This window comes from Somniosus microcephalus, chromosome 1 (assembly GCF_052327205.1).
Source record: "Somniosus microcephalus isolate GS21.2 chromosome 1, FLI_Smic_1.0, whole genome shotgun sequence".
NCBI lineage: Eukaryota > Metazoa > Chordata > Chondrichthyes > Squaliformes > Somniosidae > Somniosus > Somniosus microcephalus.
The window spans coordinates 15,723,620-15,748,563 of NC_140987.1; the positions used below are offsets into that span (position 1 = coordinate 15,723,620).

The 24,944-nt window shown below is 50.1% G+C and overlaps 1 protein-coding gene across 3 annotated transcripts in view; it reads left to right on the forward strand.

Moving 5' to 3' along the window:
- The window catches only part of hmgcs1 (3-hydroxy-3-methylglutaryl-CoA synthase 1 (soluble)), a 379,408-nt gene that overhangs the window by 36,236 nt on the left and 318,228 nt on the right, over positions 1-24,944 (forward strand). Inside the window, exon 1 of one of the 3 annotated variants that reach the window (XM_085969235.1) lies at positions 21,232-21,503. The exons of 1 other annotated variant lie outside the window; for it this stretch is intronic. The gene's annotated coding sequence lies outside the window, so the exon portion shown is untranslated. Of the gene's footprint in view, positions 1-21,231; positions 21,504-24,944 lie in introns of those variants that run through there. One more of the 3 variants, XM_085969302.1, reaches the window with a different exon arrangement.

Here is a 24,944-nt window from a genome sequence, read left to right on the forward strand (position 1 = left end):
GAGAGGGGGACATCTCAGCAACCTGGTGACTGAATTACATATCATATATAGCTACATGGCATACATCAGTCACTCATGGGATTGAGGTCATCAGCCACTTAATGGTATCTGTACCCATTCTTCATATGGCATATCTAATTCATCTCTTTACACTGCCACAGGTCCATCAGGCACGGAACTGTCAAAGAGGAAGGTGACTCCTCAAGAGGAGCCTCATGCCTCTGAGGGCGCACCGTCACCAGACATGAGTGCACCCAGCACCAGCGCAGATAAGCACACCTCGGTGGGCCCCACGCGAGAGGGTAGTGTTGTCACCTGGTGTCTCAAGTGAGCAAGAGCAGATGGTGGAGACAGGGACAGCAGTGGAGACTCCTTGCCGGAGGGCTCAGGATGCTCCCAGACGGGGGCCATCCAGAAAGAGGGTGTTCCTGGAGGTGCAGCATGAAGTGCAAGATGCTTTGACCGGTTTTGTGAGCACGATGTCTGCAAATGTCCAGAGAATGGAGGAGTCCATTTCCAACATGAGCACCACCGTGTCGCAGGTGATGGTGAGTGTAGGCTCTTCCATGGATAGGATGGCCACCTGCATGGTGCAGCTAATGCGCCACTCACAGGAGCACATGGTCTCTGGAGGATAGATGGCAGAGGCACAGACCTCCTCTCCAGGAGGGATGTCCATGTGGACGAGGGTCCTCATGGCCCCACTGATGTGCAGCAAGGTGCGCTCCAGCTCCTTGCTAGCAGGAAAGTGCGGGTGGCCTGTGAGAGGGCACATGGAAGTGGGGGCTCCTCTAGAAGCGCTCACACTTCCCCCCCGCCCCCCTCAGACAGCGATGGCCAAGTCTGCCCCTGCGCAGTCGCAGGAGGAGCAGACTCTGGCGGGGCCATCAGAGGCTCCAAAACCCAGAGGACATCCGCCAAGAGTGTCTAAGCAGTCGCAGCAGAGACGTGAGCAGACTGCCTTTACCTCTGCTGAAGCCACAAGGGTAGCACCTCGTAGAAGCGCGAGTAAGAGAAAGATGACACACGAGTAGATTCACAAGGGTAGCCACTTGGGTATTTTATTCATCGTTTCTGTAAAGTTTCCGTTAGTGTGATGTCACACATTAAAATATAAAGGGAGGGAGGAATTAGGTAGGTTTGTGCCTCGTTAGGGCCCCCGGGGGAGGCGCTAACGGGGTGCAAATCCCTTGGCACCTGGGTGCTGTGCCGCTAACTCCTCCCGTGAAATTCAGCGGGAGGTGGGCGGCGGTGGTAGCCAGTTGCGCCACCGCCGATTACGGCAGCGAACCCTGCCCTATCGCCGGACGATATGTGACCGGATCGGGGGGCGTTTTTGCAGCGGCGGCGTGATAATTATAGGGCAGGTGTCGGCGGCCATTTTTATTTTGGCCGACTGCCAGCACCTGCCCCCTTTCACTTTTTTTATGCGGGGTGCCGGCCGCGATCGCTCGGCCTGGCAGTCCTCTTGGGGCGCTGCTACTGAATTTACGGCGGAGGAGCGCTAACTTTTTTGGGACGCTAAGATTAGTGCCCCCGGCGACTTTGGCGCCCCAGAATGGGCGCCCCCCCCCCCCCCCCCCAATTTTTCCCCCCCAAATCTTTATTTTCACCACTTTCTGGTCTTGGAAAAATTTGTGTGCACCTTTTTGGAAGTGGCTTAGTGAATGGTGAGACAACGGAACCCCCAGCAATGGTGGTCAGTGTGAAAGGAATGGCCTGGGATGCTTTATGGTGTTGCTGTGGGGTGGTGCCAACCTGGCGCAGCCATATGGGTGAACTACATAAAGTTTAAGTAAATCTGGTCATGATGAGGACATCACTGGCCTTCTGGGCAGCAATGTGCTCGAGTGCTGGTGGGATCTGGACCGCAAGTTCCTCCTGCTCCTCCTCCTCTGAAGAGGCTGTGCGCTCAGTGCCTTGCTCCTCATGCAGCGCTAATCTTTGCTGCTGCGCTATGTTGTGCAGGGCACAGCAGACCACGACGATTTTGGAGATCTTGGCTGGTGCATACTGAAGGGCTCCTCCAGATCTGTCAAGACATCTGAAGCGCATTTTCAGCATGCCTGTTGTCTGCTCTCTGACACATCTGGTGCAAATGTACTTGGCTCATGACACTCTTGAGGAGGCCATGTCTTCAGTGGATAGCCCTTGTTGCCAAGCAGCCAGCTGGAAAGTCTGTTTGGAGGAGCGAAGGGCTGAGGGAGGGTGGGCTGGCACTGGACAATAGAGTCATGACGGCTGCTAGGGAATTTGGTGCACACATGCATGATGATCTTCCTATGGTTGCAGACGAGCTGCACATTGAGGGAGTGGAAGCCCTTGTGGTTGACAAAGACTCCTGGGTGATGATGGGGTGCCCTGATGACCACGTGTGCAGTCGATGACACCCTGCACCCGTGGGAAGCCAGCCAGAGTGGCAAAGCCGAGCGCACGCTCAGTAACATTGGCTTCATCAGTAGCAAAGTTGATGTAATTGGCTGACTTGTCAAACAGGGCATCGCTGACCTGTGTGGTGCATCAGTGGGTGGCCGACTGCGAGATGCTGCAGATCCCTGGAAAGAGCGTGAGGCGAAGAAGTTGAGGGCGCTGCTGACTTTGACAGCCACTGGTAAGGCGTGTCCACCCGCTCCTCTGGGCTGCAGGTCTTGCTGGAGCATTGTGCAAATGTCAGTGACGACCTGGCGTGATGGCCTGAGCCTCCTTTGGCACTGCTGCTCAGTCATGTTGAGGAAGCTCATCCTCTGCCTGTATACCCTATGTTGGGGGCAGCGCCTCTGACGCGGAGCAGCGCTCCGAAAGCTTGTGATTTCAAATAAAACTGTTGGACTGTAACCTGGTGTTGTGTGACTTCTTACATTTGTCCACCCCAGTCCAACACCAGCATCTCCACACCATGTTTGAAAGGAGACCATTTCCCCCCCCACCTTGTTATACTGGTGTTTGAGACGGGGAGGGGGGCCGCTGTCAATGGAGAGAGTGCGTGTGGCCTTGGAGGGGGCGGGGGGAGGTGCAGAAAGAAAGAGACTTTCCAGTCTCTGGGCTTGCGGCAAGGCCGTAATAATCGAGATACAGTCTGACTCTCTCCATCAATGTCTTAGAACATAAGAACATAAGAAATAGGAGCAGGAGTAGGCCAATCGGCCCCTCGAGCCTGCTCCACCATTCAATAAGATCATGGCTGATCTGATCCTAACCGCCAATCCACTATCACAGAACCATCTCCTGAATCTAACAGAATTAGACACACGAAATAGGAGCAGGATCAGGCTACACGGCCCCTGGGCCCGCTCCGCTACCCACAGGGCCATGACCGATCCGAACCTAGACTCATGTCCAAATTCCTGCCCGCTCCCCGTAACCCTTAATTCCCTTCTAGGAAACTGTCTATTTCTGTTTTAAATTTATGTAATGATGTAGCTTCTACAGCTTTTTGGGGCAGCATATTCCATGGACCTACCACCCTCTGAGTGAAGTAGTTCCTCCTCATCTCAGTTTTGAAAGAGCAGCCCCTTATTATAAGACTATGCCCCCTAGTTCTAGTTTCACCCATCATCGGGAACATTCTCCCCGCATCCACCCAATCCAACCCCTTCACAATCTTATATGTTTCAATAAGATCGCCTCTCATTCTTCTGAACTCCAATGAGTAGAGTCCCAATCTACTCAACCTCTCCTCATATGTCCATCCCCTCATCCCCGGGATTAACCGAGTGAACCTTCTTTGTACTGACTCGAGAGCAAGTATGTCTTTTAAGTATGGACACCAAAACTGTATGCAGTATTCCAGGTGCGGTCTCACCAATACCTTGTACAACTGAAGCAATACCTCCCTATTTTTATATTCTATCCCCCTAGCAATGAAAGCCAACATTCCATTGGCCTTCTTAATCACTTGCTGCACCTGCATACTAACCTTTTGAGTTTCGTGCACCAGGACCCCCAGATCCCTTTGTACTTCAGTACTTTCCAGTTTCTTGCCATTAAGATAATAACTTGCTCTATGATTTTTCCTGCCAAAGTGCATAACCTCACACTTTCCAGTATTGTATTCCATCTGCCAAATCTCTGCCCACTTACTTAGCCTGTCTATGTCCCCTTGCAGGTTTTTTATGTCCTCCTCACTCACTACTTTCCCCTCCATCTTAGTATCATCTGCAAACTTTGATATGTGACACTCAGTCCCCTCCTCCAAATCGTTAATATAGATTGTAAAGAGTTGGGGACCCAGCACTGACCCCTGCGGAACACCACTAGTTACTGATTGCCAGTCTGAGAATGAACCATTTATCCCAACTCTCTGCCTTCTGTTAGATAGCCAATCCTCTATCCATGCCAGAATATTACCCCCAATCCCGTGACTTTTTATCTTAAGCAATAATCTTTTGTGTGGCACCTTGTCAAATGCCTTTTGGAAGTCTAAATACACTACGTCCACTGGTTCCCCTTTATCCACCCTGGGTTATCTTCAGCCTGAGTTAATAAAATAGTGGAAGGCGCTATCACCATTTTCCTCGTAGCTCAGACTCTGAGCTTTATATTCACGGCCATGTGTTTGACTGGCGGTTAGGCCTAGTCTGGGCGCTCGTCTCCTTTTGAGATATCGCCGGCTATTTGTGAAATGGTTGGGGAAGAGGGGGGCGGGTTGCCTTTGTCACTGAAGGATTTCTGGCGATGAGGCCGGGTGGGTAAAGTCGCTCGGGACCCTGCTTTTCTCCCACGTGCCATCCGCCTCCCCATTACTGGCGCTGTTGATTCAAGTCGCCGGCTTTCACCGCCGCGTTGGAGTTTGCCATCGAAATAAGAGGGACGTTCTGTTTCCGAAATGGAGGACGGGGACCTGGCACTTTAGTCCAGTCCGACCGAGCCTGCACAAACCAAGCCTGTAGGACCGTCGTATGGGTAGAGATTGGGCCACACAGGGCAGTTGAGGCCAGTTCATTAAATATATTCAAGAAGGAGTTGGATATATTTCTTAAGGCTAAAGGGATCAAGGGATATGGGGAGAAAGCAGGGACAGGGTACTGAGTTTGGATGATCAGCCATGATCTCATTAAATGGTGGAACAGGCTCGAGGGGCCGAATGGCCTACTCCTGCTCCTATCTTCTATGTTTCTATGTAACTAGGCCTGTATTCACTAGAGTTTAGAAGAATGAGAGGGGATCTCATTGAAACATATAAAATTCTGACAGGGCTAGACAGACTGGATGCAGGGAGGATGTTTCCCCTAGCTGGGGGGGTCTAGAACGAGGGGGTCACAGTCTCAGGATACAGGGTAGGACATTTAGGAGTGAGATGAGGAGAAATTTCTTCACTCAGAGGGTGGTGAACCTGTGGAATTCTCTACCACAGAAGGCTGTGGAGGCCAAGTCACTGAATATATTTAAGAAGGAGATAGATTTCTAGACACAAAAGGCATCAAGGGGTATGGGGAAAGAGCGGGAATATGGTTTTGAGATAGAGGATCAGCCATGATCAGATTGAATGGCGGAGCAGGCTCGAAGGGCCGAATGTCCCGCTCCTGTTTTTCTTTGTAGTGAACATGGCGCTTGTTACTCCTGGTTCATGTCCTGTTGAGCAAGCGGTTGATGGGGGTGGAGCAGACCTTGGGAAGCAAATGAACTTTCGTCGGACCTGAAACGTTAACTCTGTTTCTCTCCCCACAGATGCTGCCTGACCTGCTGAGTATTTCTGTTTTTTTATTTGATTTCCAGCATCCACAGTATTTTGCTTATGTAAATTTCGGACTTAATAAATTCTTCTTTACACAATAGAACTATTAAAAAAAACAAATAACTTTCTTTATACGGAAAAAATACTTGGTGTTACGGGGGTCCGCGGAATTTTTATAACACGGGATGGGGGGGCCTCAGGAGCAAAAAAGATTGAGAGCCCTGAATTTAGTTTATATTGCCTCTCCTCATCCTGCCTTCCAAAATGTATCAATTCACACTTCTCTGGGGTAAATTTCACCTGCCATGTGTCTGCCCATTTCACCAGTCTGTCGATGTCCCCCTGGAGTCTGTTACTATCCTCACTGTTTACTGCATTTCTGGAGTGGGCCTTCGGCGTAGCGGTAGCATCCCCGCCGCTGGGCCAGAAGGCGTAGGGTTTCGAACCCCGCTCCAGATAGTCCCAGCAAGTGGAGTCGGAGCTCCGGCTTTAAATTCTGGGTTGACATCCAGCGGGATACTTGCGTCCGTGGGTGTGGGTGGCCCCCCCCAACCCCTCGTATGGGTTGTGGGGATACTTGCGTCCGTGGGTGTGGGTGGCCCCCCCAACCCCTCGTATGGGTTGTGGGAGCCCGTAAAACCCTCCCGCCATAGGACTAACCACCCTAATGGCTGGTACGAAGATGGTTACGGTCACGGAAGGAGCGTTAATCGCGGCCAGAAATTCTTCCACCACTTCATATAGTTCCCCAAAGGGAACAGTGTGAAGACACGTACGACGACGACTGCATTTCTGAGTTTCATGCCATCTGCAAACTTTAAAATGGTGCCCTGTATACCCAAGTCCAGGTTATTAATATATATCAAAAAGAACAATGGTCCTAATACCGACCCCTGGGGAACACCCACTGTATACCACCCTCCAGTCTGGAACAAAACAACCGTTCACCACTACTCTCTGCTTCCTGCCTTGCAGCCAATTTCGTATCCATCCTGCCACCGTCCCTTTAATCCAATGGGCTTTAATGGTTGGCCGAGTTAGTGGGTGGGTGGGGGGGCTCCTCGCAATGTTCCCCCTAATTTTTTTTTTTTGGCTGTGCAGCCCATTCAAAATTTCGTGCATGCGCAAAATCTCCCAGTTGAAAAGCCGCTCCTGGGCTACACGGGACTTCCAGACAGCTGCACAGCTTAGAGGCAGCATTGGCTCCTGGTATCTGAGCCTGTAACTTGAGCGGGTCTGCACTCACAGAAGGTCTAATTCTGGCCTCTTGCACATCCCTGATTTTTTTTTATCGTTCCACCATTGATGGCCGTGCCTTCAGCTGCCCGGACCCTAAGCTCTGGAATTCCCTCCCTAAACCTCTCCGCCGCTCTTTCCTCCTTTTTAAGAGGCTCCTTTTAAAACCTACCTCTTTGACCAAGCTTTTGGTCACCTGCCCTAATTTATCCTTATGTGGATCGGTGTCAAATTTTTGTTTGATAACGCCCCTGTGAAGCGCCTTGGGACGTTTCATTATGTTAAATTTATTTAGTGCCTTTAAGTTGTTTGTATAGTACGCGATCAGGTGAAACTGAAGAAAAACAGTTTTCAGACCCCTAGGTCACTGCAGGAGGTACAGGATCAAATGTTGCGGATGGTGTGTTGCCTCCCTGGTGCAAGGGTCAAGGATGTCTCCGAGCAGCTGCAGAACATCTTGGAAGGGGAGGGTGAACAGCCAGTTGTCGTGGTGCATATAGGCACCAACGATATAGGTAAAAAGCGGGATGAGGTCCTAAAAGCGGAATATAGGGAGTTAGGAGATAAATTAAAAAACAGGACCTCAAAGGTAGTAATCTCAGGATTGCTACCAGTGCCACGTGCTAGTCAGAGTAGAAATAGAAGGATACTTCAGATGAATACGTGGCTAGAGGAATGGTGCCAGGGGGAGGGATTCAAGTTCCTGGGACATTGGAACCGGTTCTGGGGGAGGTGGGACCAGTTCAAACCAGACGGTTTGCACCTGGGCAGGGCTGGAACCGATGTCCTAGGGGGAGTGTTTGCTAGTGCTGTGGGGGCGGGTTTAAACTAAAATGACAGGGGGTTGGTGTGGTAAACCACGTTCACTATCGTATCACTGTTAGTAGTTAGCACTGTTCACCACTGTTCGTTATAACTGTATCACTGACCACTATTGTATCACGGTACGAGGTCGCCTCTTGCCACACTGCTATACCTGGGATGACCACTGCCGACTCCGCCTTGGCTCCACCCACCAGGCCAGGTATAAAGGTGAGCGACTGGCTGGTATTCCTCCTGCTTGGATCGGATCACCCACGAGAGTGGGCTCTGTTATTTAGTCAATAAAAACCTTTAGTCACCTTCGTAACTCTTCGCCTTTTATTGGAGGAATTGATAGGTATATCAATTTTATTGACTAAATTTAATGATGTCCGACAACGAGTCACAATCGGCGGAGGAGCCACCAGCGCAGCTCCCAGGAGCACAGCCACACCAGCCAGCTTGGCTGCGAGCCCTCAGACCGCCGTACCTGGACCTGAACCCACGAGCAGCAAACTCAGCCGCAGACTTTAAACACTGGCTGGTCTGCTTCGAATCATACCTGAGAGAATCCAGCGTCCCTCAGGCATCCAAACTAAGTGTCCTGCAGGCACAACTGAGCCCGAGAGTATACACTCTCATCGAGGACATGACTACCTACGAGACCGCCATCAACCTGCTGAAACAGAAGTACCGGACCCCGGTAAACTACATGTACGCTAGGCACCTCCTAAGATCACGGCCGCAACAGCCAGGAGAATCAGTAGCCGAATTCTCACAGGCGCTATATGCACTCGCCAGGAACTGTGACTTTAAATCGGTGTCGGCAGCCGAAAATACTGAAGATAATATCCGCGACGCATTCCTGAAAGGCCTACGGTCCGAGTACTCACGGCAAAGACTGCTGGAAGCTAAAGACCTCAGCATGGAAAAAGCTGAAGCCCTCGCTATCTCCCTGGAAGTGGCCCACCAAGATCAGGAAGCATTCACCAGGTACTGCTCGCGACCCTGGGACTCGGGCCCGACCCCTACCACAGCACCCTTCCCAGCGCCGCCCCCGGGACCTACCTCTGCGTCGGCGTCCCGGACCCGACCGGCCCCGCCACCCCCGGCACCGGCCCCGACATCGGGCATCCGCGATCGGGCCGCCGGCTGTTTTTTTTGTGGCCAGGAGAAGCACCCGAGGTCGCGCTGCCCAGCCAAGAACTCCATATGTAAAACCTGCCTGAAGAAAGGCCACTTCTCCAAGGCCTGCAGGAGCGGATCCTCAGAGGCCAGCAGTGCCGCATGCGAACTATGGGGGCGGCCATCTTCGTTTAGGGCAACTGAGGCCAGCATCCCCACACATGAGTCATGGGGGCGGCCATCTTTGTTTAGGGCAACTGAGGCCAGCATCCCCACACATGAGTCATGGGGGCGGCCATCTTTGATTAAGGCAACCGACCCCAATAGTGCCTCATGGGGCCCTACCTCGTGGGAGACGCCATTTTACTCACCACGCCCGACCGCCTCGCCCGCAGATGACAACGACTCGCTCAGCTACACACTAGCTTCCGTCACCCTGGACCAAGCCCGCCCGCACCATCTGTCCAAGTCAATGATGGACATCAAAGTGAACGGCCACGCCACGACCTGCCTGTTCGACAGCGGAAGCACGGAGAGCTTCATCCACCCAGACACGGTGAGCCACTACTCCCTCTCTGTCCTACCAACGCGCAGCCGAATCTCGATGGCATCGAGGTCCCACGCCACGGACATCAGCGGCTACTGTGTCGTGACCCTGTCGGTTAAGGGCACGGAGTATAAAAACTTTAAACTCCTCGTCCTCCCCCATCTCTGCGCTGCCGTCCTACTAGGGCTGGACTTCCAATCCCACCTCCAAAGCGTAACCCTAGCATACGGTGGACCCCTCCCCCCACTCACAGTCAACAACCAGCAAACGTTAAACCGCCCACCGCGTAACACCTGCAGCCTCTCCACCCTCAAGGTCCCGCCACCCTCTCTGTTTGCTAACCTTACCCCTGACTGCAAACCCGTCGCTACCAAGAGCAGGCGGTATAGCGCCGGGGACAGAGCCTTCATTAGCTCTGAGGTGCGGCGCCTCCTGAAAGAGGGCATTATCGAGGGGAGCAGCAGCCCCTGGCGTGCCCAGGTCGTAGTCGTAAAGACCGGCGATAAAAACCGCCTGGTCATCGACTACAGCCAGACCATAAACAGATATACCCAGCTGGACGCATACCCCCTCCCCCGCATATCTGACATGGTCAATCAGATTGCACAGTATAAAGTATTCTCGACCATCGACCTGAAGTCGGCCTACCACCAACTCCCTATCCACCCTGAGGACCGCCAGTATACCGCCTTCGAGGCGAATGGGCGCCTATACCACTTCCTTAGGGTCCCCTTCGGTGTCACTAATGGGGTCTCGGTCTTCCAAAGGGAGATGGACCAGATGGTTGACCAGAACGAACTGCAGGCTACATTCCCCTACCTAGATAACGTCACTATCTGCGGCCGCGACCGGCAGGAACATGACGCGAATCTGGAGAAATTCCTCCGTACGGCCCAACGGCTGAACCTCACCTACAATAAGGAGAAATGCGTGTTTAACACCACGCGCCTTGCCATCCTCGGCTGCGTAGTGGAGAACGGAATCATCGGCCCCGACCCAGAAAGAATGCGCCCCCTCATGGAGCTACCCCTCCCCCACTGCCCTAAAGCACTTAGGAGAACCCTGGGGCTTTTCGCCTACTATGCCCAATGGGTACCCAATTACACGGACAAAGCCAGACCCCTCCTGAAAGCCACTTCCTTCCCCCTCACGGAGGAGGCGTGCGCGGCCTTCTCCCTCATTAAGGGAGACATAGCCAAGGCCACGATGCATGCAGTGGACGAGTCCATCCCCTTTCAGGTGGAGAGCGACGCATCCGACTTCGCCTTAGCCGCCACCCTAAACCAGGAGGGGAGGCCAGTGGCCTTCTTCTCAAGGACCCTACAGGGCCCCGAGATCCGACATTCGTCGGTCGAGAAAGAGGCCCAGGCGATCGTGGAGGCAGTACGGCGCTGGAGGCACTACCTGGCAGGCAAACGATTTACCCTCCTCACCGACCAGCGTTCGGTGGCTTTCATGTTTAATAACAAGCTGAAGGGCAAAATCAAGAATGACAAGATTTTGAGATGGAGAATCGAGCTCTCCACCTACGATTATGAGATCTTGTACCGGCCAGGCAAGCTGAACGAATCCCCTGATGCCCTTTCACGAATGACATGCGCCAGCGCGCATATCGATAGGCTTCAGACCCTCCACGACCAGCTCTGCCACCCCGGAGTCACCAGACTCTACCATTTCATTAAGGCCCGCAACCTGACCTACTCCATCGAGGAGGTCAGGACCATGACCAGGAACTGCCAGACCTGTGCGGAGTGCAAACCGCACTTCTATAGGCCGGACCGAGCAAGCCTGATCAAGGCCACCCGCCCCTTCGAGCGCCTGAGCATCGACTTTAAGGGGCCCCTCCCGTCCTCTGACCGTAATGTGTACTTCCTCAACATCGTTGATGAGTACTCCCGTTTCCCCTTTGCCTTCCCCTGCCCCGACATGACCAGTAGCACGGTCATTAAGTGCCTGAATGCCCTCTTCGCCTTGTTCGGGTTCCCGAACTATATACACAGCGACCGGGGCTCCTCCTTCATGAGCGAGGAACTCCGGCAATTCCTCCTAGAGAGAGGTATTGCAGCAAGCAGGACCACCAGCTACAACCCCAGAGGTAACGGTCAGGTGGAAAGAGAGAACGCGACGGTATGGAAGGCCGTCCTCTTAGCCTTAAAGTCTAAGGGCCTCCCAACCTCCCGCTGGCAAGAAGTCCTCCCGACAGCGCTGCACTCCATCCGGTCATTACTTTGCACGGCCACTAACACCACCCCCCATGAACGAATGTTCGTTTTCCCCAGGAAGTCGACTACGGGAACCACTCTACCAACCTGGCTGACCGCCCCGGGGCCGGTCTGGCTGCGGAAACACGTGAGGACCCATAAAACGGACCCCCTGGTCGAGAGGGTGAACCTCCTGCACGCCAACCCCCAGTACGCCTACGTGGCGTACCCAGACGGGCGGGAGGACACTGTCTCCCTACGAGACCTCGCACCCTCAGCCGATCCGGAAACACCGCCACCACCCCCCCCAACCTCAGTCCAGGTAGACGGCATGCCGGAACCCCACGAGCCCTCGCCGACCACGCAAACACCAGCATCAACACCGGATAAGGCACCAGCACCGGATAAGGCAACACCACCGCTGCGGCGATCGGAGAGGCTTACGAAGCCTCCGGACAGACTGACCTACCAGAATTGGTAGTACACTTCACCCCGCCGGACTTAATTCTAAACAAGGGGTGAATGTGGTAAACCACGTTCACTATCGTATCACTGTTAGTAGTTAGCACTGTTCACCACTGTTCGTTATAACTGTATCACTGACCACTATTGTATCACGGTACGAGGTCGCCTCTTGCCACACTGCTATACCTGGGATGACCACTGCCGACTCCGCCTTGGCTCCACCCACCAGGCCAGGTATAAAGGTGAGCGACTGGCTGGTATTCCTCCTGCTTGGATCGGATCACCCACGAGAGTGGGCTCTGTTATTTAGTCAATAAAAACCTTTAGTCACCTTCGTAACTCTTCGCCTTTTATTGGAGGAATTGATAGGTATATCAGTTGGGAACCTGAGCAGGGAGACAGAGGAAAGGGAAACAAGGATAAAAGCAAAAGATAGTAAGGAGAAAAACAAAAGTGGCAGTCAGAGAAATCAACGGTTTAAATCAAACATGGCCACAGTAAATAATAATTCTAATAGGTCTAAGAGCGTTAAAAAAACAAGCCTGAAGGCTTTGTGTCTTAATGCGAGGAGCATTTGTAATAAGGTGGATGAATTGGCTGCGCAAATAGAGGTAAACGAATACGATTTGGTTGGGATTACGGAAACGTGGCTCAAGGATGGCCAAGACTGGGAACTCAACATCCAGGGGTATTCGATATTCAGGAAAGATAGGCAAAAAGGAAAGGGAGGTGGGGTAGCATTACTGGTTAAAGAAGGGATTAACACAATTGTAATGAAGGATATTAGCTCTGATGATGTGGAATCTGTATGGGTAGAATTGAGAAATACTATGGGGAAAAAAACGTTAGTGGGAGTGGTATATAGACCTCCAAACAGTAAGGCGGAGGTTGTGGATGGCATTAAAAGGGAAATTAAAGAAGCGTGCAATAAGGGCACAGCAGTCATCATGGGTGACTTTAATCTACATATAGATTGGGCCAACCAAATTAGTAACAATATTGTGGAGGAGGAATTCCTGGAGTGTTTACGGGATGGTTTCCTGGACCAATATGTCGAGGAACCAACCAGAGATCAGGCCATCTTAGACTGGGTATTATGTAATGAGAAAGGATTAATTAGCAATCTTGTTGTACGAGGCCCCTTGGGTCGGAGCGATCATAATGGCCCAGTAATTCGGGTCCAAATGCGTGAGTACGGTCGGGGTACTCACGCATCTGGCCGGATGAAATGCCGGCGTTCAGGAAACACCGTGCATGCGGGGAACGCCGGCATTTCCAGTCCTCTGAACGAAGGGGTTCAGAGGCACAGCGCGTGCGACTGCACAGGCAGCGCGTGCGCAGTGAACTTCGTCGATTTCATTCATGGATTCAGTGAGGGTAAGTCCTTACAAGTTACACTTGAAAAAAGCATGTGTAAAGTTGCTCCAAGGCTGCGGAGGAAGATATATTTTATCGTGGAGCTTCTGAAAGGCAATATTTTTGTTTGGGAAAGGGAGGAAAGTTATTTTAAGAAATGCTGAGGTTAGTTTTAAAGTTTAAATTTTTTTTTTAAAACGGGTTTTCAGTACGGTAGGTAGAAGGAGCAATTGTGGCTGTGTGAATTGAATGTGAGAATGAGTGTTCTAAAATGAGTAATGTAACATTTCCAACACTTTTAAGAAAGAAACTTTTCATCAGTAATGAGTAATTATGTATGTATGTCCGCATATATTCCTTTACGTATATGTATGTATGTTTTATATTCCTTTACTTATGTGTATGAATATGTTTTTAATTATGATTTTCCAATAAGTTACTTTCGCTGAAAGTCATAATTAAATACATAAGTAAAGGAATATATACATACACGCAAAGGAATATATACAGACATACATACATAATTACTTAAAAGAATATATTACTGATGAAAAGTTTCTTTCTTAAAAATGTTGGAGTCATTTTCACATTTAATAAACACAGCAAATTCAATTCACATAGCCACAATTGATCCTTCTACCTACAGTACTGAAAACCTGTTTTAAAAAACAAAAATAAACTGTAAAACTTACCTCAGCATTTCTTAAAATAACTTTCATCCCTTTCCCAAACAACCGCAGCCTCTGGAGCAACTGTACTCATGCTTTTTTCATGTGTAAGTTGTAAGGACTTGACCTCACTGAAAGCATGAATGAAAGCGGCGAATTTTACTGCGCACGCGCTGCCTGTACAGTCGCACGCGTTCTGCCTCTGAACCCCTTCGTTCAGAGGACAGGAAATGCCGGTTTTCCCCGCATGCGCTGTGCATGCTGAAAACCGGCATTTCCTCCGGACAGACGCGTAAGTACCCCGACCGTACTCGCGCGTTTGGAAGGGAATTACTGGGCCAACATTTTACATGTCAATAAAATGAAAAATTTAACAATTGCACGATTTGCCCCCTCGCATCTGCGACTGAGGGTCCAAGGAGGTGCATTGCGCAACAGGTCATCGTCGTACGTATCCTCACACTGTTCCCTTTCGGGAACTGTATGAAGTGGTGGAAGGATTTCTGGCCACGTTAACACTCCTTCCGTGACCATAACCATCTTCATACCAGCCATTAGGGCGGTTAGTCCTATGGCGTGAGGGTTTTACGGGCTCCCACAACCCATATGAGGGGGGGGGGCCACCCACACCCGCGGACGCAAGTATCCCGCTGGATGTCCACCCAGAATTTATAGTTGGAGCTCCGACTCCACTTGCCGGGACTGTCTGGAGCGGGGTTCGAAACCCTACTCCTTCTGGCCCAGCGGTGGGGATGCTTACCGCTACGCAAAAGGCCCACTCCGCGCAAAAGGTGACACCCATACGTTTCCTGCGCCTTTTCCCTCCCCGTGACTGGAGCCCTATGCTGCCACTTGAAAGACCAAGCTATCATCTGTCCTTTTTGCGGCGCCTTTGACTTCTCATTACCAATGATGAGCAGGCGCTGCGCCTCCACCTCGTTGAGGAGATTGCTGAGGTCATCATCAGTTCAATTGTGAGTTCTTTTAATGCCGTGAATTGTGCTCATTCCAGCCATTTCACGTTGCTAATCGGATTGGGCCTTTGGCGTAGCGGTAGGATCCCCGCCGCTGGGCCAGACGGGGTAGGGTTTCGAACCCCGCTCCAGACAGTCCCGGCAAGTGGAGTCGGAGCTCCAGCTCTAAATTCTGGGTTGACATCCAGTGGGATATTTGCGTCCGTGGGTGTGGGTGGCCCCCCCTCCTTGTATAGCTTGTGGGAGCCCGTAAAACCCTCCCGCCATAGGACTAACCACCCTAATGGCTGGTTCAAAGATGGTTATGGTCACGGAATGAGTGTTAATCACGGCCATAAATCCTTCCACCACTTCATACAGTTCCCTAAAGGGAACAGTGTGAAGACACGTATAGACGACGACATTGCTAAATAAATAAATGGAATAAAAAAAATTATTTTAGGGCTTTTAAAAGTCTTTAAATTGCTTTGATTCTGTTTAAAACTACTTCAGATTCTTCAAAATAATGTAAACGTTTTTAAAAGTTTATAAAAGTTACCAAAAGCTTCATAAAAATACCAAAAACCTATTTAAAATGCTGCTTTGCATGTAAAAATGCTTAGCAGCTTGTGAGAAACATTGGGGGCGTGTCCTATTAAACTGAGACCTCAAGGGGCGTGTCTCACTTGCACAGCGCGCTCCAGGCTTCGCGCTGGCTGCACTCCTAGGCGGCGTGACGTCAAACGCTGCCCGGGATTCTTCTGTTTCAAAATGGAATTCCAGGCGTCCCTGGAGGTGAAATGTCAGCGCGTCGGGTAAGTGCATATCAGGGGCTTGCACGCGCGGCAAGCCACCGACCCGAATTACTGCCCCAATATGATCGAATTCTTCATTAAGATGGAGAATGAAGTAGTTGACTGAGAGACTAGGGTCCTCAATTTAAATAAAGGAAACTACGATGGTCTGAGTAGCGAGTTGGGTAGGATTGATTGGGGAATGGCACTCAAAGGGTTGACGGTGGATAGGCAATGGCAAACATTCAAAGACCGAATGGATGAGCTACAGAATTTGTTCATCCCAGTTTGGCATAAAAATAAAACAAAAAAGGTGACTCAACCGTGGCTAACAAGGGAAATTAGGGATAGCATAAGATCCAAGGAGAGGACATATAAATTGGCCAGAAAAAGCAATAATCCTGAGGATTGGGAACAGTTTAGGATTCAACAAAGGAGGACAAAGGGATTAATTCAGAAAGGGAAAATACAATATGAAAGTAAGCTTGCAGGGAACATAAAAACTGACTGTAAAAGCTTTTATAGATATGTGAAGAGAGAAAGATTGGTGAAGTCAAGCGTAGGTCCCTTGCAGTTAGAATCAGGGGAATTTATAATGGGGAACAAAGAAATGGCAGACCAACTAAATACATATTTTGGTTCTGTCTTCACAAAGGAGGACACAACTAACCTCCCAGAGATGCCGGGGAACATAGGGTCTGATGAAAGGGTGGAACTGAAAGAAATCAGTATTAGTAGGGAAATGGTGTTAGGAAAATTGATGGGACTGAAGGCCGATAAATCCCCAGGGCCTGATAATCTACATCCCAGGGTACTTAAGGAAGTGGCCCTAGAAATAGTAGATGCATTGCTGGTCATCTTTCAGAACTCGATAGACTCTGGAACAGTACCCATGGATTGGAGGGTAGCTAATGTTACCCCACTGTTCAAAAAAGGTGGTAGAGAAAAAGCGGGGAATTATAGACCGGTAAGCCTGACATCGGTAGTGGGGAAAATGCTAGAGTCCATTATAAAAGATGTAATAGCAGAGCACTTGGAAAGCAGTGACAGGATTGGACAAAGTCACCATGGATTTACAAAAGGTAAATCATGCTTGACTAATCTACTGGAATTTTTTGAGGATGTAACTGGTAAAATAGATAAGGGAGAACCAGTGGATGTGGTGTATTTGGACTTTCAGAAGGCTTTCGATAAGGTCCCACATAAGAGATTAGCGTGCAAAATTAAGGCACATGGGATTGGGGGCAAGGTATTGACTTGGATAGAGAACTGGTTGGCGGACAGAAAGCAAAGAGTTGGAATAAACAGGTCATTTTCCGAGTGTAAGGCAGTGACTAGTGGGGTACCGCAAGGATCGGTCCTAGGACCCCAGCTGTTCACAATATATATTAATGATCTGGACGAGGGAATTGGATGTAATATCTCCAAATTTGCAGACGACACAAAGCTGGGTGGGAGGGTATGCTGTGAGGAGGATGTCGTGAAACTCCAGTACGATTTGGACAGGTTGGGTGACTGGGCAGAAACATGGCAAATGCACTATAATGTGGATAAATTTGAGGTTATCCACTTTGGTGGCAAAAACAGGAAGGCAGATTATTATTTGAATGGCAATAGATTGGGAGAAGGGGAAGTACAAAGAGACCTGGGTGTTCTTGTGCACCAGTCGCTGAAGGTAAGCATGCAGGTGCAGCAGGCGGTTAAGAAGGCAAATGGTATGTTGGCCTTCGTAGCAAGAGGGTTCGAGTACAGGAACAAGGATGTCTTGCTACAGTTGTACAGGGCCTTGGTGAGACCACACCTTGAGTATTGTGTGCAGTTGTGGTCGCCTTACCTGAGGAAGGACGTTCTTGCCATGGAAGGAGTGCAGTGAAGATTCACCAGGCTGATACCTGGGATGGCAGGAATGACGTATGAGGAGAGATTGTGTCGATTGGGCTTATACTCGCTGGAGTTTAGAAGATTGAGAGGGGATCTCATCGAAACCTATAAAATTCTGTCAGGCCTGGACAGACTAGATGCAGGAAGGATGTTTCTGATGGCCGGGGAGTCCAGAACCAGGGGTCATAGTCTAAGAATAAGGGGTAAGCCATTTCGGACTGAAATGAGGAATTTCTTCACCCAGAGAGTGGTGAACCTGTGGAATTCTCTGCCACAGAGGGCGGTGGAGGCCAGCTCATTAAATATATTCAAGACGGAGTTGGATATATTTCTTAAGGCTAAAGGGATCAAGGGATATGGGGAGAAGGCAGGGACAGGGTACTGAATTTGGATGATCAGCCATGATCTCATTGAATGGCGGAGCAGGCTTGAAGGGCCGAATGGCCTACTCCTGCTCCTATCTTCTATGTTTCTATGTTTATTCAATGATCCTCCATCCCTCCCCTCATTGAGATGCTGGTTCCTTCCGTTCCCTGAAGGTGCTGGATTTTGCTGGGATATGTTTGCAGAGGTATTGGCAGTGCTGCAGTACCTCATCCGACTGGCTGCTCCTCCTGTGTGAGCCTCGACACTGACTGCAGCGAGGACATTCGACCAGGGGGAACCTCTCATCAGAGTCAGGCTTGATGCTGTCCTCACCTGATTCCCGCCCCCCCCCCCCCCCCCGCCACCCTGGTCGTTAGTGGGCAGGGAGTCGGAAATAACAACAGAAAATGCTGGAAAAACTCAGCAGGCCAGGCAACATCCGTGGAGAGAAAGTCGGAACCCTGGCTGAATTCTTGTCCCTCTCCTTAGCCCAGGTGTAGGATTATTTTTAACTCTCTTTAGGATCAACCGAGGCTAAAATCTTGGCTCAATAATTGGTTTTACTGACATTAAAACCAACAGTTTTGCAGACAGATGCTTACAACCTTAGTAGTACAACTCGAAACTCGGAATGATCAATTAGGACTAGGAGGAGGCCCTCGAGCAGATCATGGCTGATTTGTATCTTCACTCCATCTACCCGCCTCGGTTCCATATCTTTTATAACCCTTACCCAACAAAAATCTTATCACAAAGTTTTGACATTTTCAATTGACCCCCAGCCTCAACAGCTTTTTGGGGGAGAGAGTTCGAGATTTTCACGACCCTTTGTGTGAAGAAGTGCTTCCTGACATCACCCCTGAACGGCCTGGCTCTAATTTTAAGGTTACGCCCCCTTGTTCTGGACTCCCCCCACCAGAGGAAATGGTTTTTCTCTATCTACCCTATCAACACTTTTAATCATCTTAAACTCCTCAATCAGATCACCCCTTAATCTCCTTATGTGGCTCAGTGTCAAATTTTGTTCCTTATGACATGTCTTGGGATGTTATAACTAGGTTAAAGGTGCTGTATAAATAGTTGTTGTATACTCCAGGGAATACAAGCCCAGCCTGCGCACCCTGTCCTCTTAATTTAACCCTGGTATCATAATTCTTCTGCTTTCGTGAAACTGAGGGGTTAATTCTCCGTTGACATTTTTCCTGGGTCTCTGCTTCTGGTCTGTCTCCTCGAATGTACTAAAATGGCAGTTTGCTAATGTGTGACAGTTTCACACAGTCTTCCAAAGCTCAGTCAGGCAGCTGTCTCCTCTTGAGTCTCGTCCTTCTCTCCGCGAAAGTACATCACGTCGCAGTTGGTCTTCAACAGTCTGAAGCAATAATAATTCGTAACTTTTCGAACATGTTCAAGCTTTCCCAGCGTGCCATCTTGAACAGTCCAGTTTAAACAGTGCTATGTTCCATCCTTGTTAATACTTTTTAAAATCAAATTTCTGCCTTTTTTTAAGCAAGTAATCCAGGGTTTCAAGCCCATCCTTTTTAGTTTTCCTTAAAACTGGCATCAAAAGTTCAAAATCTTTCATGGGGATGCTGAGGCTAACTGCTCCAATTAGGATTTTGCCAAATGGGGGGGTGGGTGTGTGTGTGTGTGGTATTTGACTGTGGAGGGTATCATCCAACACTCTACACACATGCCCTTTTTTACAGAAGACTGATCAGGAACATTATTCCCCACCCCATACCCCTTCCCTACCCTGGAGCATCAACACCAATTGCAGCTCCAAGTCCAAGTTAGATCAGACAACTAACTGGCATCTACATTATACACCCCTCTCAGCATCTTAAAATCCAGAGCTTATATCGGTAGGTACTTCCTGTCAACATGGCCGATATTAGCCTAGGTTTAGACATACATAAGTAATGGTGTCAGCTGTGGCTCAGTGGGTAGCACACTCGCCTCTGATTCAGTACATGGCGGCTTCAAATCCCATTCCAGCACATAATCTCTTCTTCTTAGGCAGTCCCTCGGAACTGAGGATGACTTGCTTCCACATTAAAAATCAGTTCGCAGGTGACTGATGAGCCCAATGTGGGACCTACAGTCTCTGTCACAGGTGGGGCAGACGGTGGTTGAAGGGTGGGTGGGTGGGGTGCTTGGATTGATGTGTGCTTCGCTTGCTCCCGGCGAAGAGACTCGAGGTGTTCGCCGCCTTCCCGGATGCTTCTCCTCCACTTTGTGCGGTCTTGGGCCAGGGATTCCCAGGTGTCGGTGGGGATGTTACACTTTTTCAATAATCTAGTGTAGTACGGTCGGAGGGACTGATTACCACGTGAGATGTTAAACTGAGGGCGCTGTCTGCCCTCTCAGGTGGACATAAAAGATCCCATAGCACTAATTTGAAGTGGAGCCAGGGGTGTCCAAGCTGCACTGCCTCTTGTGCGGCTTGCCTCCCCACCCCCCCCGCAATGCGCGGCCCATTCAAATTTTTGCACATGTGCGCTATCTAAAATGTAACTGTGACTGTCGGTGCCCCAGCTGTTACTGCCGGTGCCCCAGCTGTTACTGTCGGTGCCCCAGCCGTTGCTGTCGGTGCCCCAGCTGTTACTGTCATTGCTCCAGCCGTTACTGTCGGTGCCCCAGCCGTTGCTGTCGGTGCCCCAGCTGTTACTGTCATTGCTCCAGCCGTTACTGTCGGTGCCCCAGCTGTTGCTGTTCTTGCTCCAGCTGTTCCTGTCGGTGCCCCAGCCGTTACTGTCATTGCCCTGTTACTGTCATTGCCCCAGCTGTTATTGTCATTGCCCCAGCTGTTACTGTTGGTGCTCCAGCTGTTACTGTCATTGCTCCAGCTGTTACTGTGGGTGCTCCAGCTGTTACTGTCGGTGCCCCAGCTGTTACTGTTATTGCTCCAGCTGTTGCTGTGGTGCCCCAGCTGTTGCTGTTATTGCTCCAGCTGTTACTGTCGGTGCCCCAACTGTTATTGCTCCAGCTGTTACTGTCGGTGCCCCAGCTGTTGCTGTTATTGCTCCAGCTGTTACTGTCGGTGCCCCAGCTGTTACTGCTCCAGTTGTTACTGTTCTTGCTGCAGCTGTTTCCCGGTTCAATGTGCAGGGGGCGCTGCTGCAGTGCGCAGGCGCGGCGCGGCGCGGGTTGTTCTAAGATGGCGGCGCCCATGGCGGGCTGGCGGCAGTCGCGAGCAGCGGGCGCGGAATAAACTTCCTTTTTTTGTTGTTTTTTGAAAGTTAATATTAAAAGCCCACCGCAGGAGCCGGCGGTTGGTGATCGAGCGGATCGAGCGCCGGCGGCCTGCTCTGCTCTGCCTCGCCCCGCCCCCGCGGAGAGAGCCCCCGGTCCGGTAACCAGGGACAACGCGGCCTGGCTCCGAGCCTCGGATTAAAGTGAGCGGCACTTGGGAGCATTCAGCGGAGGAGAGGCGTCTGTGAGTGTACTCGGGGCCGGAGAGGGGCAATTAGCAGCCAGCCATTGGTATTATTTAAAGAAAGACCTGCATTTATACAGCCTCAGGACCCGGGGGAACCCTGTAGATGGGCTGAGTATTTTAAAAGAAGGAATTTTCCACAGCGCCTTTCACGACCTCAAAACATCCCAAAGCGCTTTACAGCCACTGAAGTACTTTTATGAAGTGTAGTCACTGTTGTAATTTAGGAAACGTGACAAGTCAATTCGCACACAACAAGCTCCCACAAACAGCAATGTGACAATGACCAGATAATCTGCTTTAGTGATGTTGGTTGAGGCATAAATATTGGCCCCAGGACACCGGGGAGAACTTCCCTGCTCTTCTTCGAAATAGTGCCACAGGACCTTTTACATTCTCCTGAGAGAGCAGACAGGGCCTCAGTTTAACGTTGCACCTGAAAGACTGCATCTCTGACAGTGCAGCACTCCCTCAGTACCATAGAAACATAGAAGATAGGAGCGGGAGTAGGCCATTCGGCCCCTCGAGCCTGCTCCGCCATTCAATGAGATCATGGCTGATCATCCATATTCAGTACCCTGTCCCTGCCTTCTCCCCAGATCCCTTTAGCCTTAAGAAATATATCTAACTCCTTCTTGAATATATTTAATGAATTGGCCTCAACTGCCTTCTGTGGTAGAGAATTCCACAGGTTCACCACTCTCTGGGTGAAGAAATTCCTCCTCAGCCCTGTCCTAAATGGCTTACCCCCTTATCCTTAGACTGTGACCCCTGGTTCTGGACTCCCCGGCCATTGGGAACATCCTTCCTGCATCTAGTCTGTCTAGTCCTGTCAGAATTTTAAAGGTTTCGATGAGATCCCCTCTCATTCTTCTAAACTCCAGCGAGTATAAGCCCAATCGACACAATCTCTCCTCATACGTCATTCCTGCCATCCCAGGTATCAGCCTGGTGAATCTTTGCTGCGCTCCTTCCATGGCAAGAACGGGAGTTACTGCACTGGGAGTGTCAGCCTTGATTATGGGGCTCGAGTCTCTGGAGTGGGACTTTGGAGGTGAGAGTAGTACCACTGAACCATGGCTGCCAGCTTGGTGGTGTGATCTAGTTAGTACCACTGTTCCCCTTCAGCGGCTGCGCAGCTCTCTGCCGGTACTGCGCAGCCTGCAACTGGCTTTTTCAATGTTAACTTTCGCACAGGTGCGAAACGGTGGGTTGCCCAGCCCCTTAAAGGGGTCGTGCACCCAAAAAAAAAATTAGGGGGCAACATTGGTTCGCACTGCATTGATATGTCCGTAGCGCACTCGGTAAACATTGTACAGTGTTGTCACTAGGATTTCAGACAGTGTGGTGGGTGTGTCAAGTGTACATTTGAGTTGTGAAAAATATCCAAGAGCATTCTGAGATGTATAACTCAAGGATGAAGTGCAGTTTTGTCCCTGCTGCTGATGGGGGCAGTAGCAATTTGAGAAGATGAATTAAGAATATTTTAGAGAGGGCGCTTAAGGGCACAATCTCATTACTGAACCAGTTTTTGTTCTATTTAATAATGCTGGATTTAACTGTAGTGCTAAATTAAGAGCGTTCTATTGTGTCAGTGTTCTTTCATGCAGATGTTCAGTTTTTAGGAGAGTTTTTTGGCCTGCAGCCCTGCTGTATGCCTTGTTCCTCTTCATGTGTGAGCCTAGTTAGTGTCTGTTGGGAAAGAATTTGACCTTGGAGGTGGGACCCATCAAGGCCAAAAATCCCGATCCTGTGTTGACGCACAATTTCAAGCAGGCATCACTGGATAACGATCGAGTGTGTGAGGCCTGCATTTTATCCACCTCTCCTCTCCTAGCCCAGGATAAGGGGCTGCTCTTTCAAAACTGAGATGAGGAGAAACTTCTTCACTCAGAGAGTGGTAGGTTTGTGGAATTTGCTGCCCCAGAAAGCTGTGGAAGCTACATCATTAAATAAATTTAAAACAGAAATAGATAGTTTCCTAGAAGTAAAGGGAATTAAGGGGAGCGGGCAGGAAATTGGACATGAGTCTAGGTTTGGAACGGTCATGGCCCTGTGGGTAGTGGAGCGGGCCCAGGGGCCGTGTAGCCTGGTTCTGCTCCTACTGTGTTCTAATTCTGTTAGATTTCAGGAGATGGTTTTATTCCTGTTCCTGGCTGGGGTGGAGATCGCCTTTACAGAAGGTAAGTACTGTAGAAAATATAGGGACAGAGTGATCTCCTGGACGAGTTTCGATCTCCTGGACGAGTTTCGATCACCTAGATGGGTCGGAGAGGAATTTCCCAGATTTTTTCTCCCAAATTGGCCATTGGGTCTTTTATCTGGTTTTTCGCCTCTCCCGGGAGATCACATGGTTTTGGGTGGATGGAGAGTGATAGTAGATTTGAGGTTAGGATCAGATCAGCCATGATCTTATTGAATGGCGGAGCAGGCTCGAGGGGCCGATTGGTCTACTCCTGCTCCTATTTCTTATGAGCCACTTGAATCCAAACCTGGTGCCTCGGTGCCTTCCTTGATGAGCTGACAAGGCACCGATCGGGAATCAAACTTGAGACCCTCTGGCCTGTACGACTTACTGCTACACTTAGTGGGGGGGGAAAAATCATTGGCGTCCACCGCCTGGGCAGTGATCTAAATAAAAGCTCAGCTTTTCTTTTCATTCTTAACAGTCTGCCGCAGTGTTTATGTACAAGATGTGCGACTAATCCAGTTGCAGCATGCACTACTGCAGGGAGGGGCGTGGGCTAATGTGTCTGGATCTCTGCCCTGCTGAGCTGGATGAAAGTTGACCTACTTGTGTTGACAGGGTGATGGGGATCGTTGCTGAAGGTCAGGCCCATGCTTATAAAGGCCCATTCTGTGTAAAGGTGCTGCAGATTAGACTTTTGTGTGTGTGTGTGTCTCTTTGTTTAATGTCCTGGAACGTTGGACTATGGAATATTTTATTAATGAGTATTACTACGACTGCCGCTAAATTCCCATTCGTCAGCTCCGCAGCGATGATGGGGCAAATGAATTCACTCTGCCGTTGTTGGTTCTGAACTAACCTTCCGCTTCAGTCATCTGTATCCCTTTCTGTGACCAGTCACTCTTTCCATTGTCTATCCGGCCCTTCCTTGGTCGCCCTGGCCTTCCTGTTCTCTGTACCTCTGTGCAAGGGCACTGGCAGCTGTTCCCATTCTTGAAACGTGCCTAACCCCTGGCAGTCGTCTTTCTTGGATGAGGTGAGCTGGGTGAGATCATGCATAGATTGGCCACAGTCCTGGCAATTGGGACCATGCGGCTCTGGTGTCTTCTGTTGCTGGAGAGTTTTTTTTTCTCTACATTGCTCTTATTTCGTATCTTTTTACAGCGTTGACTAAAACTTTCAGTAGACGGTGTGTGTGATGTCTGAAGTGCGATGGGCAGATGGTCGTTGGGGCGAGGCGGTGGTGTTGGGAG